Source organism: Oncorhynchus clarkii, unplaced genomic scaffold, assembly GCF_045791955.1.
Source record: "Oncorhynchus clarkii lewisi isolate Uvic-CL-2024 unplaced genomic scaffold, UVic_Ocla_1.0 unplaced_contig_6234_pilon_pilon, whole genome shotgun sequence".
Lineage (NCBI taxonomy): Eukaryota > Metazoa > Chordata > Actinopteri > Salmoniformes > Salmonidae > Oncorhynchus > Oncorhynchus clarkii.
Window position 1 is genome coordinate 63,573 of NW_027258187.1, and position 16,680 is coordinate 80,252.

Sequence of the window (16,680 nt, forward strand, 5' to 3'; positions counted from 1 at the left end):
GCCCACACCACCACCACCATGTTAGCCCACACCACCACCATCATGGTAGCCCACACCACCACCATGTTAGCCCACACCACCACCACAGTAGCCCACACCACCACCACAGTAGTAACCCATTTCTGACTGTATTATTTTCATATAGGATTTCCCATAAACTAGTCTAGACCTGCTCAGCAAGTGACCATAAATAGATTAGGGAGATGACGAATTGAAAGGGAAACTTAACGAAATGTAAATCCTTCCATTGTGACGATGCTATAAATAGTCCTGTGACCTTCCATTGTGACTCTTCACTTAGAAAGACATCATATCCTAGAAGAAGCTCATCATGGGTATCCAGGGTTTGACCAATTTCATAGATCATTGTGGAACATTTTTAAAAGATGATCATTTCAGAAACAGCAAGGTGGTCATAGATGGTAGTAATATCTACCACTTTCTTTATTTTAACTCAAGTGTGGATCAGCAGCATGGAGGGGATTTTGAGGACCAGGTCTGCAAGTTCTTCAAGGCGCTGAGAGATTGCGGCATTGAACCTTATGTGATTATAGACGGAGGCTCCGACCCCACCGACAAAAAGTTTGAAACTCTCAGAAAACGAGCTGAATCAAAGATCGACACAGCCAACAAGTTGTCCAAGGGGCTTCGAGGGGCTTCGAGGGGCTTCAAGGGGCTTCGAGGGGCCAGGTTAATACCAACCCTTGCCAGACAAGTCTTTAAAGAGGTCCTTTCCAGCTTAGGGGTCCCGTTCGCACAGGCACTTTCTGAGGCAGACCAAGAAATAGCCTCCTTGGCTCAAAGGTGGAAGTGTCCGGTCCTGTCCAATGACAATGACTTTTATATTTTTGACATCCAGGCTGGATTTCTTCCCATGTCCCATTTTCAGTGGCAGAACGCGTCAGTGCAAGGCTGGAGTCCTGAAAATTACATCCCCTGCAAGCGGTACACCACAACAAGCTTCTGCAGACAAGTCAACATCAACAGACAGCTTCTCCCGGTCTTCGCTGCCATCGCAGGAAACGACTATGTCAACTTGGTTAAGATGGGCTTTCCCATCAGGTGGAAAGACAACTCGCCGATGGAACCCAATCGAAAGCCAAGTAAGTTTGAACATATTACGCGTATACCGAAGTAAACATAACTACTACAGATGCATTTGGGGCGGCAGGTCGTCTAGTGGTTAGAGTGTGGGGACGGCAGGTAGCCTAGTGGTTAGAGTGTAGGGACGGCAGGTAGCCTAGTGATTAGAGTGTAGGGACGGCAGGTAACCTAGTGGTTAGAGTGTAGGGACGGCAGGTAACCTAGTGGTTAGAGTGTAGGGACGACAGGTAGCCTAGTGGATAGAGTGTAGGGACGGCAGGTAACCTAGTGGTTAGAGTGTAGGGACGGCAAGTAACCTAGTGGTTAGAGTGTTGGGCAAGTAACCGAAAGGTTGCTAGATCGAATTCCCGAACTGACAAGGTACAAATCTGTCGTTCTGCCCCTGAACAACGCAGTTAACCCACTGTTCCTAGGCCGTCGTTGTAAAAAAGAATTAGGTCTGAACTGACTTGCCAGGTTAAATAATTAAAATAAAAAATATATACATATAAAATACTGTAGTGAATGGTGGGGCGAACCCAGGTAGCTGGCGTGAAAGGCAACACCCTACGCCTTGTACCAACAGGGTTAACCCACTTGGTGGGAATTGTTAGGTGGCTCAAGGATCGCTACAATAATATTGTAGCTGTCGTCAAGGCAAAGGGTGGCTATTTGAAGAATCTCAAATATAAAACATATTTTGATTTGTTTAACCCTTGTTTGGTTACTGGTTCCATACGTGTTATTTCATAGTGTTGATGTCTTCACTATTATTCTACAATGTAGAAAATTGTAAAAAATAAAGAAAAACACTTGAATGAGTAGGTGTGTCCAAACCTTTGACTAAAACTTTTGACCGGTTGTGTATACAGTGCCTTGCGAAAGTATTCGGCCCCCTTGAACTTTGCGACCTTTTGCCACATTTCAGGCTTCAAACATAAAGATATAAAACTGTATTTTTTTGTGAAGAATCAACAACAAGTGGGACACAATCATGAAGTGGAACGACATTTATTGGATATTTCAAACTTTTTTAACAAATCAAAAACTGAAAAATTGCGCGTGTATCTGAAATCAGAAAACAGACCACTGACATTCATTTTGTTTATCTGAGACATCTGGTCAAATGCAAGCAGCAGCTCACAACATAGTGGACTTTACCAGATGAAAGACCATACAGTTACAGCATCTTTACTTTCATTTTGTAAACAAATACTACAGATACTACAGATACTACAGATACTACAGATACTACAGATACTACAGATACTACAGATACTACAAATACTACAGATACTACAGATACTACAGATACTACAGATACTACAAGCAAAGAAACAGAATGAAGTGCTTCCACCAGATAAGTCTTTCTTCAGAGATTAAAATAGTCATTGGGGGAAGAGTTGTGACAAAAAAACTCTGCAATACATTAATTAGTCTCTCTCTCTCTCTCTCCCTCTCTCTCCCTCTCTCTCCCTCTCTCTCTCTCTCTCTCTCTCTCTCTCTCTCTCTCTCTCTCTCTCTCTCTCTCTCTCTCTCTCTCTCTCTCTCTCTCTCTCTCTCTCTCTCTCTCTCTCTCTCTCTCTCTCTCTCTCTCTCTCGCACGCACACGCACACACACATACACATACACACACAATGTGTACAGATCCTTGAGACTTGTGGCTGAAACATAATTTGGATGAATGGCATGACAAAGGGCCTTGGAATCTCGTGACGGTATCTCATTTCCATTGATAAAATGCGATTGTGTTCATTGTCCGTAGCTTATACCTGCCCTTACCAACCAACCCAGACAGTTTTGGGATCCAGATCCAGACACCAACCAACCCAACAAGTTTTTACCAATTGTGTGCAGCAGCTTGTCTGTTACGAGGTTTCATTTCCAAGTCAGATGGAATAGAAAACATTTTATATAATACATTCCTCCTATGAGGGCTGATTAAGACCAAGTTAAGCGCGCTTCAATGGAACATAATTCCTTTTTTCATGTACCATTCTCTCTTTTTGTTGTCTGACCATAAATTTAAACTTGACAATGTTTAAATTTATGACAACATGATAATGTCATTTGTTGTGGAGATCAAATAATTTAAAGGGTGTCTATGGCAGATTCTGACCTTGACTTAAATCAAATCAATTGTATTAGTCACATGTGCCGAATACAACATGTGTAGACCTTACAGTGAAATGCCTAGAAGGTCCAGCATCCCGGAGTCGCCTCTTCACTGTTGACGTTGAGACTAGTGTTTTGAAGGGTACTATTTAATGAAGCTTCCAGTTGAGGACTTGTGAGGCTTCTGTTTCTCAAACTAGACACTCTAATGTACTTGTCCTCTTGCTCAGTTGTGCACCGGGGCCTCCCACTCCTCTTTCTATTCTGGTTAGAGCCAGTTTGCGCTGTTCTGTGAAGGGAGTAGTACACAGCGTTGTACGAGATCTTCAGTTTCTTGGCAATTTCTCGCATGGAATAGTCTTCATTTCTCAGAACAAGAATAGACTGACGAGTTTCTGGCCATTTTGAGCCTGTAATCGAACCCACAAATGCTGATGCTCCAGATACTCATCTAGTCTAAAGAAGGCCAATTTTATTGCTTCTTTAATCAGTACAACAGTTTTCAGCTCTTTTAACATAATGGCAAAAGGGTTTTCTAATGAGCAATTAGCCTTTTAAAATGATGAACTTCGATTATGTTACGGTGCGTGAATGAGGACCCAAAAGCGAATTAACTTAGACAGAGCTTCTTTAATTACCAAACATAGGTAGGCTCAGACGGACCGGCAGATTCCGACAGGACAAGACAAGGTTACAGCAAACATGACGACAGTCTGGTTCAGGCATGAAACACAACAAACAAGAATCCGACAAGGACAGGAACAAAAACAGAGAGAGATATAGGGACCTAATCAGAGGGAAAAAAGGGAACAGGTGGGAAACGGGGTGAATGGGTAGTTAGGAGGAGACAAGGCACAGCTGGGGGAAAGAGGAGGAGAAAAGGTAACCTAACAACGACCAGCAGAGGGAGACAGGGTGAAGGGAAAGGACAGAGACAAGACACAACATGACAGTACATGACAGTACCCCCCCACTCACCGAGCGCCTCCTGGCGCACTCGAGGAGGAAACCTGGCGGCAACGGAGGAAATCCTCGATCAGCGCACGGTCCAGCACGTCCCGAGAGGGAACCCAACTCCTCTCCTCAGGACCGTACCCCTCCCAATCTACGAGGTACTGGTGACCACGGCCCCGAGGACGCATGTCCAAAATTCTACGGACCCTGTAGATGGGTGCGCCCTCGACAAGGATGGGGGGGGGGGGGGGGAAGACGAGCGGGGGCGCGAAGGACGGGCTTGATGCAGGAGACATGGAAGACCGGGTGGACGCGACGAAGGTATCGCGGAAGAAGAAGTCGAACTGCGACAGGATTAATGACCCGAGAAATACGGAACGGACCAATGAACCGCGGGGTCAACTTGCGAGAAGCCGTCTTAAGGGGAAGGTTCTGAGTGGAGAGCCAAACTCTCTGACCGCGACAATATCTAGGACTCTTAGTTCTACGCTTATTAGCAGCCCTCACAGTCTGCGTCCTATAACGGCAAAGTGCAGACCTGACCCTCTTCCAGGTGCGCTCGCAACGTTGGACAAAAGCCTGAGCGGAGGGGACGCTGGACTCGGCGAACTGAGATGAGAACAGCGGAGGCTGGTACCCGAGGCTACTCTGAAAAGGAGATAGCCCGGTCGCAGACGAAGGAAGCGAGTTGTGGGCGTATTCTGCCCAGGGGAGCTGTTCTGACCAAGACGCAGGGTTACGAAAAGAAAGACTGCGTAAGATGCGACCAATAGTCTGATTGGCCCGTTCTGCTTGACCGTTAGACTGGGGGTGAAAGCCGGAAGAGAGACTGACGGAAGCCCCAATCAAACGGCAAAACTCCCTCCAAAATTGAGACGTGAATTGCGGACCTCTGTCCGAAACGACGTCTGACGGAAGGCCATGAATTCTGAAAACATTCTCGATGATGATTTGTGCCGTCTCTTTAGCAGAAGGAAGCTTAGCAAGGGGAATGAAATGAGCCGCCTTAGAGAACCTATCGACAACCGTAAGAATAACAGTCTTCCCCGCTGACGAAGGCAGTCCGGTGACAAAATCTAAGGCGATGTGAGACCACGGTCGAGAGGGAATAGGAAGCGGCCTGAGACGGCCGGCAGGAGGAGAGTTACCGGACTTAGTCTGCGCGCAGACCGAACAAGCAGCCACGAAACGACGCGTGTCATGCTCCCGGGTGGGCCACCAAAAACGCTGGCGAATGGAAGCAAGCGTACCCCGAACGCCAGGGTGGCCGGCTAACTTGGCAGAGTGAGCCCACTGAAGAACGGCCAGACGAGTAGGAACGGGAACGAAAAGAAGGTTCCTAGGACAAGCGCGCGGCGACGGAGTGTGAGTGAGCGCTTGTTTTACCTGCCTCTCAATTCCCCAGACAACACGCCCCTCAGGGAGAATCCCCTCGGGGTCAGTGGAGGCTACTGAAGAACTGAAGAGACGAGACAAAGCATCAGGCTTGGTGTTCTTAGAGCCCGGACGATAAGAAATCACGAACTCGAAACGAGCGAAAAACAGCGCCCAACGCGCCTGACGCGCATTAAGTCGTTTGGCAGAACGGATGTACTCAAGGTTCCTATGGTCAGTCCAAACGACAAAAGGAACGGTCGCCCCCTCCAACCACTGTCGCCATTCGCCTAGGGCTAACCGGATGGCGAGCAGTTCGCGGTTACCCACATCATAGTTACGTTCCGACGGCGACAGGCGATGAGAAAAATACGCGCATGGGTGGACCTTGTCGTCAGAGAGGGAGCGCTGAGAAAGAATGGCTCCCACGCCCACCTCTGACGCGTCAACCTCGACAACGAACTGTCTAGAGACGTCAGGTGTAACAAGGATAGGAGCGGATGTAAAACGATTCTTGAGGAGATCAAAAGCTCCCTGGGCGGAAACGGACCACTTAAAGCACGTCTTGACAGAAGTAAGGGCTGTGAGAGGAGCTGCCACCTGACCGAAATTACGGATGAAACGACGATAGAAGTTCGCGAAGCCGAGAAAGCGCTGCAGCTCGACGCGTGACTTAGGGACGGGCCAATCAATGACAGCTTGGACCTTAGCGGGATCCATCTTAATGCCTTCAGCGGAAATAACAGAACCGAGAAATGTGACGGAGGAGGCATGAAAAGTGCACTTCTCAGCCTTCACAAAAAGACAATTCTCTAAAAGGCGCTGGAGGACACGTCGAACGTGCTGAACATGAATCTGGAGTGACGGTGAAAAAATCAGGATATCGTCAAGGTAAACGAAAACAAAGATGTTCAGCATGTCTCTCAGGACATCATTGACTAATGCCTGAAAGACAGCTGGAGCGTTAGCGAGGCCGAAAGGAAGAACCCGGTATTCAAAGTGCCCTAACGGAGTGTTAAACGCCGTCTTCCACTCGTCCCCCTCCCTGATGCGCACGAGATGGTAAGCGTTACGAAGGTCCAACTTAGTGAAAAACCTGGCTCCCTGCAGGATCTCGAAGGCTGAAGACATAAGAGGAAGCGGATAACGATTCTTCACTGTTATGTCATTCAGCCCTCGATAATCTATGCAGGGGCGCAGAGACCCGTCCTTCTTCTTGACAAAAAAAAACCCCGCTCCGGCGGGAGAGGAGGAGGGGACTATGGTACCGGCGTCAAGAGCTACAGACAAATAATCTTCGAGAGCCTTACGTTCGGGAGCCGACAGAGAGTATAGTCTACCCCGGGGGGGGGGGGTGGTTCCCGGAAGGAGATCAATACTACAATCATACGACCGGTGTGGAGGAAGAGAGGTGGCCCTGGACCGACTGAACACCGTGCGCTGATCGTGATATTCCTCCGGCACCCCTGTCAAATCACCAGGCTCCTCCTGTGAAGAAGAGACAGAGGAAACAGGAGGGATAGCAGACATTAAACATTTCACATGACAAGAGACGTTCCAGGAGAGGATAGAATTACTAGACCAATTAATGGAAGGATTATGACAAACTAGCCAGGGATGGCCCAAAACAACAGGTGTAAAAGGTGAACGAAAAATTAAAAAAGAAATGGTTTCACTATGATTACCAGAAACAGTGAGGGTTAAAGGTAGCGTCTCACGCTGAATCCTGGGGAGAGGACTACCATCCAGGGCGAACAAGGCCGTGGGCTCCTTTAACTGTCTGAGAGGAATGTCATGTTCCCGAGCCCAGGTCTCGTCCATAAAACAGCCCTCCGCCCCAGAGTCTATTAATGCACTGCAGGAAGCTGACGAACCGGTCCAGCGTAGATGGACCGACAAGGTAGTGCAGGATCTTGAAGGAGAGACAGGAGTAGTAGCGCTCACCAGTAGCCCTCCGCTTACTGACGAGCTCTGGCCTTTTACTGGACATGAAGTGACAAAATGACCAGCGGAACCGCAATAGAGACAGAGGCGGTTGGTGATTCTCCGTTCCCTCTCCTTAGTCGAGATGCGGATACCTCCCAGCTGCATGGGCTCAGCACCCGAGCCGGCAGAGGAAGATGGTAGTGATGCGGAGAGGGAGGCGACGGAGAGCGCGAGCTCCTTTAAACGAGGTCGGTGACGAAGATCAACCCGTCGCTCAATGCGAATAGCGAGTTCAATCAAGGAATCCACGCTGGAAGGAACCTCCCGGGAGAGAATCTCATCCTTTACCTCTGCGCGGAAACCCTCCAGAAGACGAGCGAGCAAGGCCGGCTCGTTCCAGCCACTGGAGACAGCAAGAGTGCGAAACTCAATAGAGTAGTCTGTTATGGATCGATTGCCTTGACATAGGGAAGACAGGGCCCTGGAAGCCTCCTCCCCAAAAACAGATCGATCAAAAACCCGTATCATCTCCTCCTTAAAGTCCTGATACTGGTTAGTACACTCAGCCCTTGCCTCCCAGATTGCCGTGCCCCACTCACGAGCCCGTCCAATAAGGAGAGATATGACGTAGGCGACACGAGCAGTGCTCCTGGAGTAAGTGTTGGGCTGGAGAGAAAACACAATATCACACTGGGTGAGGAACGAGCGGCATTCAGTGGGCTCCCCAGAGTAACACGGCGGGTTATTGATTCTGGGCTCCGGAGATTCGAAAGCCCTGGAAGTGGCCGGTGGATCGAGGCGGAGATGGTGAACCTGTTCTGTGAGGTTGGAGACTTGGGTGGCCAGGGTCTCAACGGCATGTCGAGCAGCAGACACTTCCTGCTCGTGTCTGCCTAGCATCGCTCCCTGGATCCCGACGGCTGAGTGGAGAGGATCCGAAGTCGCTGGGTCCATTCTTGGTCGGATTCTTCTGTTACGGTGCGTGAATGAGGACCCAAAAGCGAATTAACTTAGACAGAGCTTCTTTAATTACCAAACATAGGTAGGCTCAGACGGACCGGCAGATTCCGACAGGACAAGACAAGGTTACAGCAAACATGACGACAGTCTGGTTCAGGCATGAAACACAACAAACAAGAATCCGACAAGGACAGGAACAAAAACAGAGAGAGATATAGGGACCTAATCAGAGGGAAAAAAGGGAACAGGTGGGAAACGGGGTGAATGGGTAGTTAGGAGGAGACAAGGCACAGCTGGGGGAAAGAGGAGGAGAAAAGGTAACCTAACAACGACCAGCAGAGGGAGACAGGGTGAAGGGAAAGGACAGAGACAAGACACAACATGACAGTACATGACAGATTAGCTAACACAACGTGCCATTGGAACACAGGAGTGATGGTTGCTGATAATGGGCCTCTGTAGCCTATGTAGATATTCCATAACAAATCTTCCAATTGCAGCTCCAATAGTCATTTACAACATTAACAATTTCTACACTGTATTTCTAATCAATTTGATGTTATTTGTGTGGCCAAATATTGTGTTTTTCTTTAAAAAAAAAGGACATTTCTAAGTGACCCCAAACTTTTGAATGGTTTTGGATATCATGATGATTTGCATAAATTAGGAGGCCATTGTTTAGCAGTCTCTGCCATGATGTGCTGCAGCAGTAGGCCTAACAGCAGAAACATTGCTAAACCAATACATTCCTCTCCTGCTAGATGTACAATTAAAGGGGAATTACAGATTTTTTTTACATTTGTTAGCATTTTTTTTTCAGACCTCTACATTTTTCTGTTGATGTGATTTAAGCATTGACATGGACTCAGAACATCAATTTCCGTGTTTTTCTCTCTGAATAATTGTAATATTGAGAGTAAAAAACAGAATTTGGAATAATTCAAAATAACATTTTATAGGGCCCCCTTAGAGTTGTTATTTGACTATTATATATTGCCAGAAAACACATATCTTGTACAAGGAACAGGGGAAGAGTTGCAGGGTTGAGGAGAGGAGAAGAATTTGACGATTTGAAAGCTATTAAAAAAATGAGTAGCTCGTGAAATTCATTTTTCTTTATGTAGCTGTCATGCTAGAAAAGGTTGGAGATCTCTGCTGTACAGGCTTCCTTATTTTCACTCTGTCAATTAGGTTAGTATTGTGGAATAACTACAATGTTGTTGATCCTCAGTTTTCTCCTATCACAGCCATTAACGTCACCATTGACCTCAAGGTGAAATCCCTGAGCAGTTTCCTTCCTCTCTGGCAACTGAGTTAGTAAGGATACCTGTATCTTTATTGTGACTGGGTGTATTGATACACCATCCAAAGTGTAATTAATAACTGGTGTAATTGATGCTCAAAGGTATATTAAATGCCTGCTTTATATTATATATATATATATATATATATATATATATATATGTGTGTTGTTTTTTGTGCTTGGGAAGGGGTTGTCTTTTTCAACAAGTTGCTGAAATGGCTGGCCAGTTTCCAGGAGAAGCAGGAGGCCTTGGACAATGTGCCCCTCCTCATCGGTCATGGGGAAAACAACATGGATGCTGCCATCCAGGCCCTCTCTCAGGGCATAGAAACATACCAGATTCAACCCGGTTGCCTGGAGCGTTTCTTCAATGATGGCGAGGCGCCTGATGCCGGCCTTCTCCCAGACCATCTGAGTGTCCTTCCAGACTGGACTCTGCTGCCGTTGACGAAGGGGACACTTCCCCCCTACATGATATACATTCTGCAGCGGAGGCCAGTGATACAGGGTATCCAAGTGGAAGATCACAGCTTACCCAGTGGGAACATCACCTCTCGGCCCATACTTTATTTTATTCGTATTCTACGGGCTGCTGCTGGGTGAAGGGAGGGAAGTGGAGGAGTATGACAGGGAAGAAACAAACCTGACCAGCAGCAAGGTTAATGCCATGTATACCCATGATGTAGTATACAGTATATCTGCATGATGTAGTATACAGTATATCAGACATGATGTAGTATACAGTATATCAGGTATGTAGCTGTAGTATACACACATGATGTAGTATACAGTATATCATGTAGTATACAGTATATCAGGTATGTAGACATGATGTAGTATACAGTATATCAGGTATGTAGACGTGATGTAGTATACAGTATATCAGGTATGTAGACATGATGTAGTATACAGTATATCAGGTATGTAGACATGATATAGTATACAGTATATCAGGTATGTAGACGTGATGTAGTATACAGTATATCAGGTATGTAGACGTGATGTAGTATACAGTATATCAGGTATGTAGACATGATGTAGTATACAGTATATCAGGTATGTAGACGTGATGTAGTATACAGTATATCAGGTATGTAGACGTGATGTAGTATACAGTATATCAGGTATGTGTAGTATACAGGTATGTAGACATGATGTAGTATACAGTATATCAGGTATGTAGACGTGATGTAGTATACAGTATATCAGGTATGTAGACGTGATGTAGTATACAGTATATCAGGTATGTAGACGTGATGTAGTATACAGTATAATATAAACATGCTGCTGTTGATTCTGAAATTAATTCTCATTCTCTTGTTCTGTCTCTTAGGCTCCACATTTAGTGCGGCTTGAGGTGTTTTTGGAGACCGTTGGTGTGTCCCAGTCCACTTTGAATGGTGTCCCACCTCATCTGGGACTTCCTGTGGCTGTTACCTACTACTGGCTGAGGCACGCCCATCCCCGACCAGACCATCCTCTCCTGCAGGCCCTGCTACTAGGACTTGTGTTCGGAGAGCTCTGCAGACAGAGGAAGAGCCAGAGAGGTATGGACCAGAGCATGAATGAAAACACACACACAGCCACACACAACTTGGAATTTATAAATAAAGTACGTGAAGTGCAGCCAATGACTCCTCCCCTTCTTGTGTATCAGGGTTTATAGAGGAGAGACCAGTGTTGGAGAGGATGAGAGGGCTGATTCAGAGACGTGCTATGAGTCCAGACCTGGGTGTGGTCCACGCCTATAGCCAATGGAAGCGCTGCATGAGGGATTGCCTTGACCTGAACCAACTGCTGTGCTTCCCTCTACCTGAGCCTCAGTGTGCCTGGTAAGGTGTCCCTTCCTAAAACAACCCTAACCTCTAACCTCTAACCTCTAGAGTAGACCAGTGGTATTCCTTCACATTGTTTTCTAGCCCAGCAGCAACACAGCTAATTCAACCCTCTGTTGTTTCCCTGTTGGAGTCTAGGCTGTACAAGGGCACTCTGGTGCACCAGCTTGTGGGCCAACTGAGACGGGGGGTGACCCCGGATTCTCTCCTGATGGAAGACCCTTCATCTGGGCAGCTGTACAAAGCCATGCTGGACGCCATGCGTCCATACTCAACTTCCAGGAAGCTGAGACCACTGGACAACCTGACGGCCCCTCTGCAGATTCTGTCGCTGGAGGATGAAGAATTTGATGATGATGATGATGATGATGGAGTAGGCTGTACTGAAGTCCCAATGTCCCGTCACAAGAGGAAGGAAAGATTCAATAAAGCTCTGTTGAGTTATAGATATAGGGACCACTAAATAGGGACCACCTGTTGAGTTATAGATATGGTGACCACTATATAGGGACCACCTGTTGAGTTATATACTGTTTTCTGTGACATTAAAGTGACAGAGTGCATAGGTAGGAAGGCCCCATTTGCATACACTCATACTCATGAAGCGCTTCCCCTTTCACTTACACATGGAGCACAGAGAACATTGATAAGAGATTTGACATTGATTAAAAGAAAATAAGAAAAATGAGAGTAAATTATTCTTTTTTTATTGTGACTGAGGTTTATTGAAGTGAAAATTCAAGGTTAAATATGTTAAATGTTAAAGGTTGAAAACATTGTGAAATAAACATTGTGAAATAAACATTGTGAAATAAACATTGTGAAATAAACATTGTGAAATATTAAAGGGGAGTTAAAGTAGTGCAGTAAAATGGTAGAATGTTATATTGTTGTTTGCTGTAAGGTGTGATGCATATTGACTATGTTTGTTAGAGGAGGAGGTTGATAATCTAATGGAGTTGGAACGTTTAAAATGGTGGATGTTTAGAAGGTAATGGGAGAAATATATTAGGTTGGATTAGGATTAGAATTGAATGGAATAAGAAAATGTATGTTTGAACCACCACCACGGTAGCCCACACAACTACCACCACGGTAGCCCACACCACCACCACCACCACAGTAGCCCACACCACCACCACAGTAGCCCACACCACCACCACAGTAGCCAACACAACTACCACCACAGTAGCCCACACAACCACCACCACAGTAGCCCACACTACCACCACCACCACAGTAGCCCACACCACCACCACCACCACAGTAGCCCACACCACCACCACCACGGTAGCCAACAGCACCACCACCACGGTAGCCCACAGAACCACCACCACGGTAGCCCACACCACCACCACCACAGTAGCCCACACCATCACCACCACCACAGTAGCCCACAGCACCACCACCACGGTAGCCCACACCACCACCACCACAGTAGCCCACACCACCACCACCACCACAGTAGCCCACACCACCACCACCATCACAGTAGCCCACACCACCACCACCACGGTAGCCAACACAACTACCACCACAGTAGCCCACACAACCACCACCACAGTAGCCCACACAACTACCACCACAGTAGCCCACACAACCATCACCACAGTAGCCCACACAACTACCACCACGGTAGCCCACACAACCACCACCACAGTAGCCCACACAACTACCACCACGGTAGCCCACACCACCACCACCACGGTAGCCCACACAACTACCACCACCATGGTAGCCCACACAACTACCACCACCATGGTAGCCCACACAACTACCACCACGGTAGCCCACACAACTACCACCACCACGGTAGCCCACACAACCACCACCACGGTAGCCAACACAACCACCACCACGGTAGCCCACACAACTACCACCACCACAGTAGCCCACACAACTACCACCACGGTAGCCCAAACAACTACCACCACGGTAGCCCACACAACTACCACCACGGTAGCCCACACAACTACCACCACGGTAGCCCACACCACCACCACGGTAGCCCACACAACTACCACCACGGCAGCCCACACAACTACCACCACAGTAGCCCACACAACTACCACCACGGTAGCCCACACAACTACCACCACGGTAGCCCACACAACAACCACCACGGTAGCCCACACAACTACCACCACGGTAGCCCACACAACCACCACCACAGTAGCCCGCACAACTACCACCACGGTAGCCCACACAACTACCACCACGGTAGCCCACACCACCACCACGGTAGCCCACACAACTACCACCACGGTAGCCCACACAACTACCACCACAGTAGCCCACACAACTACCACCACAACCACGGAGTTCACACCACCACCACGGTAGCCCACACCACCACCACCATGGTAGCCCACACCACCACTACCATCACAGTAGCCCACACAACCACCACAGTAGCCCACACCACCACCACCAAGGAATATCCCACACCACCACCACCAAGGAATATCCCACACCACCACCACAGTAGCCCACACCACCACCACCACAGTAGCCCACACCACCACCACCACAGTAGCCCACACCACCACCACCACCAAGGTAGCCCACACCACCATCATGGTATCCCATACCAACTCCACCACCATGGTAGCCCACACCACCACCACCATGGTAGCCCACACCACCACCACGGTATTCCAAACCACCTCCACCACCATGGTAGCCCACAATACCACCATGGTAGCCCACACCACCACCACAGTAGCCCACACCAACACCACCATGGTAGCCCACACCACCACCACCATGGTAGTCCACACCACCACCACCATGGTAGCCCACGCCACCTCCACCACCACGATGGCCCACACAAACACCACCATGGTAGCCCACACCACTACCACAGTAGCCCACACCACCTCCACCAACATAGGAGCCCACCACCACCCACACCACCACCACCATGGTAGCCCACATCACCACCACCATCACAGTAGCCCACACCACCACCACCAAGGAATATCCCACACCACCTCCAACACCACGGTAGCCCACACCACCACCATGGTAGCCCACACCACCACCACCACGGTAGCCCACACCACCACCACCATGGTAGCCCACACCACCACTACCATCACAGTAGCCCACACAACCACCACAGTAGCCCACACCACCACAACCAAGGAATATCCCACACCACCACCACCAAGGAATATCCCACACCACCACCACAGTAGCCCACACCACCACCACCACAGTAGCCCACACCACCACCACCACAGTAGCCCACACCACCACCACCACCAAGGTAGCCCACACCACCATCATGGTATCCCATACCAACTCCACCACCATGGTAGCCCACACCACCACCACCATGGTAGCCCACACCACCACCACGGTATTCCAAACCACCTCCACCACCATGGTAGCCCACAATACCACCATGGTAGCCCACACCACCACCACAGTAGCCCACACCAACACCACCATGGTAGCCCACACCACCACCACCATGGTAGTCCACACCACCACCACCATGGTAGCCCACGCCACCTCCACCACCACGATGGCCCACACAAACACCACCATGGTAGCCCACACCACTACCACAGTAGCCCACACCACCTCCACCAACATAGGAGCCCACCACCACCCACACCACCACCACCATGGTAGCCCACATCACCACCACCATCACAGTAGCCCACACCACCACCACCAAGGAATATCCCACACCACCTCCAACACCACGGTAGCCCACACCACCACCATGGTAGCCCACACCACCACCACCACGGTAGCCCACACCACCACCATGGTAGCCCACACCACCACCGTGGTAGCCCACACCACCTCCACCACCACAGTAGCCCACACCACCACCACCACCAAGGTAGCCCACACCACCACCATGGTATCCCATACCAACTCCACCACCATGGTAGCCCACACCACCACCACCATGGTAGCCCACACCACCACCACGGTATTCCAAACCACCTCCACCACCATGGTAGCCCACAACACCACCATGGTAGCCCACACCACCACCACAGTAGCCCACACAACCACCACAATGGTATCCCGCACCACCACCACCACGGAACATCCCACACCACCACCACCACATTAGCCCACACCACCACCTCCACAACGGTAGCCCACACCACCACCACCACCATGGTAGCCCACACGACCACAACCATGGTAGTTCACACCACCACCATGGTAGCCCACACCACCACCAACACGGTAGTCCACACCACCTCCACCACCATGGTAGCCCACACCACCACTACCATCACAGTAGCCCACACCACCACTACCATCACAGTAGCCCACACCACCACCACCAAGGTATATCCTAGTACTTCTCCTGTCCTATTCGGTGTCCTGTGTGAATCTAGGTGTGCGTTCTCTAATTCTCTCCTTCTCTCTTTCTCTCTCTCGGAGGACCTGAGCCCTAGGACCATGCCCCAGGACTACCTGACATGATGACTCCTTGCTGTCCCCAGTCCACCTGGCTGTGCTGCTGCTCCAGTTTCAACTGTTCTGCCTTAATATTTTTCGACCATGCTGGTCATTTATGAACATTTGAACATCTTGACCATGTTTTGTTATAATCTCCACCCGGCACAGCCAGAAGAGGACTGGCCACCCCACATAGCCTGGTTCCTCTCTAGGTTTCTTCCTAGGTTTTGGCCTTTCTAGGGAGTTTTTCCTAGCCACCGTGCTTCTACACCTGCATTGCTTGCTGTTTGGGGTTTTAGGCTGGGTTTCTGTTCAGCACTTTGAGATATCAGCTGATGTACGAAGGGCTATATAAATAAATTTGATTTGATTTGATTTGATTTGATATCCCACACCACCACCACAGTAGCCCACACCACCACCACCACCACGTTATATCCCACACCACCACCAAAGTAGCCTACACCACCACCACTATGGTAGCCCACACCACCACCACGGTAGCCCACACATCCACCACCACAGTTGCCCACACCACCACCATGGTAGCCCACACCCCCTCCACCACCACGGTAGCCCACACCACCACCACCATGGTAGCCCACACCACCTCCACCATGGTAGCCCACACCACCACCACGGTAATCCACACCACCACCACCACCATGGTAGCCCACACCACCACCACAGTA

The 16,680-nt window shown here is 49.1% G+C and overlaps 1 pseudogene; it reads left to right on the forward strand.

The window, feature by feature from the left end:
• Positions 1–331: 331 nt before the first annotated feature.
• On the forward strand, positions 332–15,939 carry LOC139395933 (single-strand DNA endonuclease ASTE1-like; annotated as a pseudogene).
• The last annotated feature ends 741 nt before the right edge of the window (positions 15,940–16,680 follow it).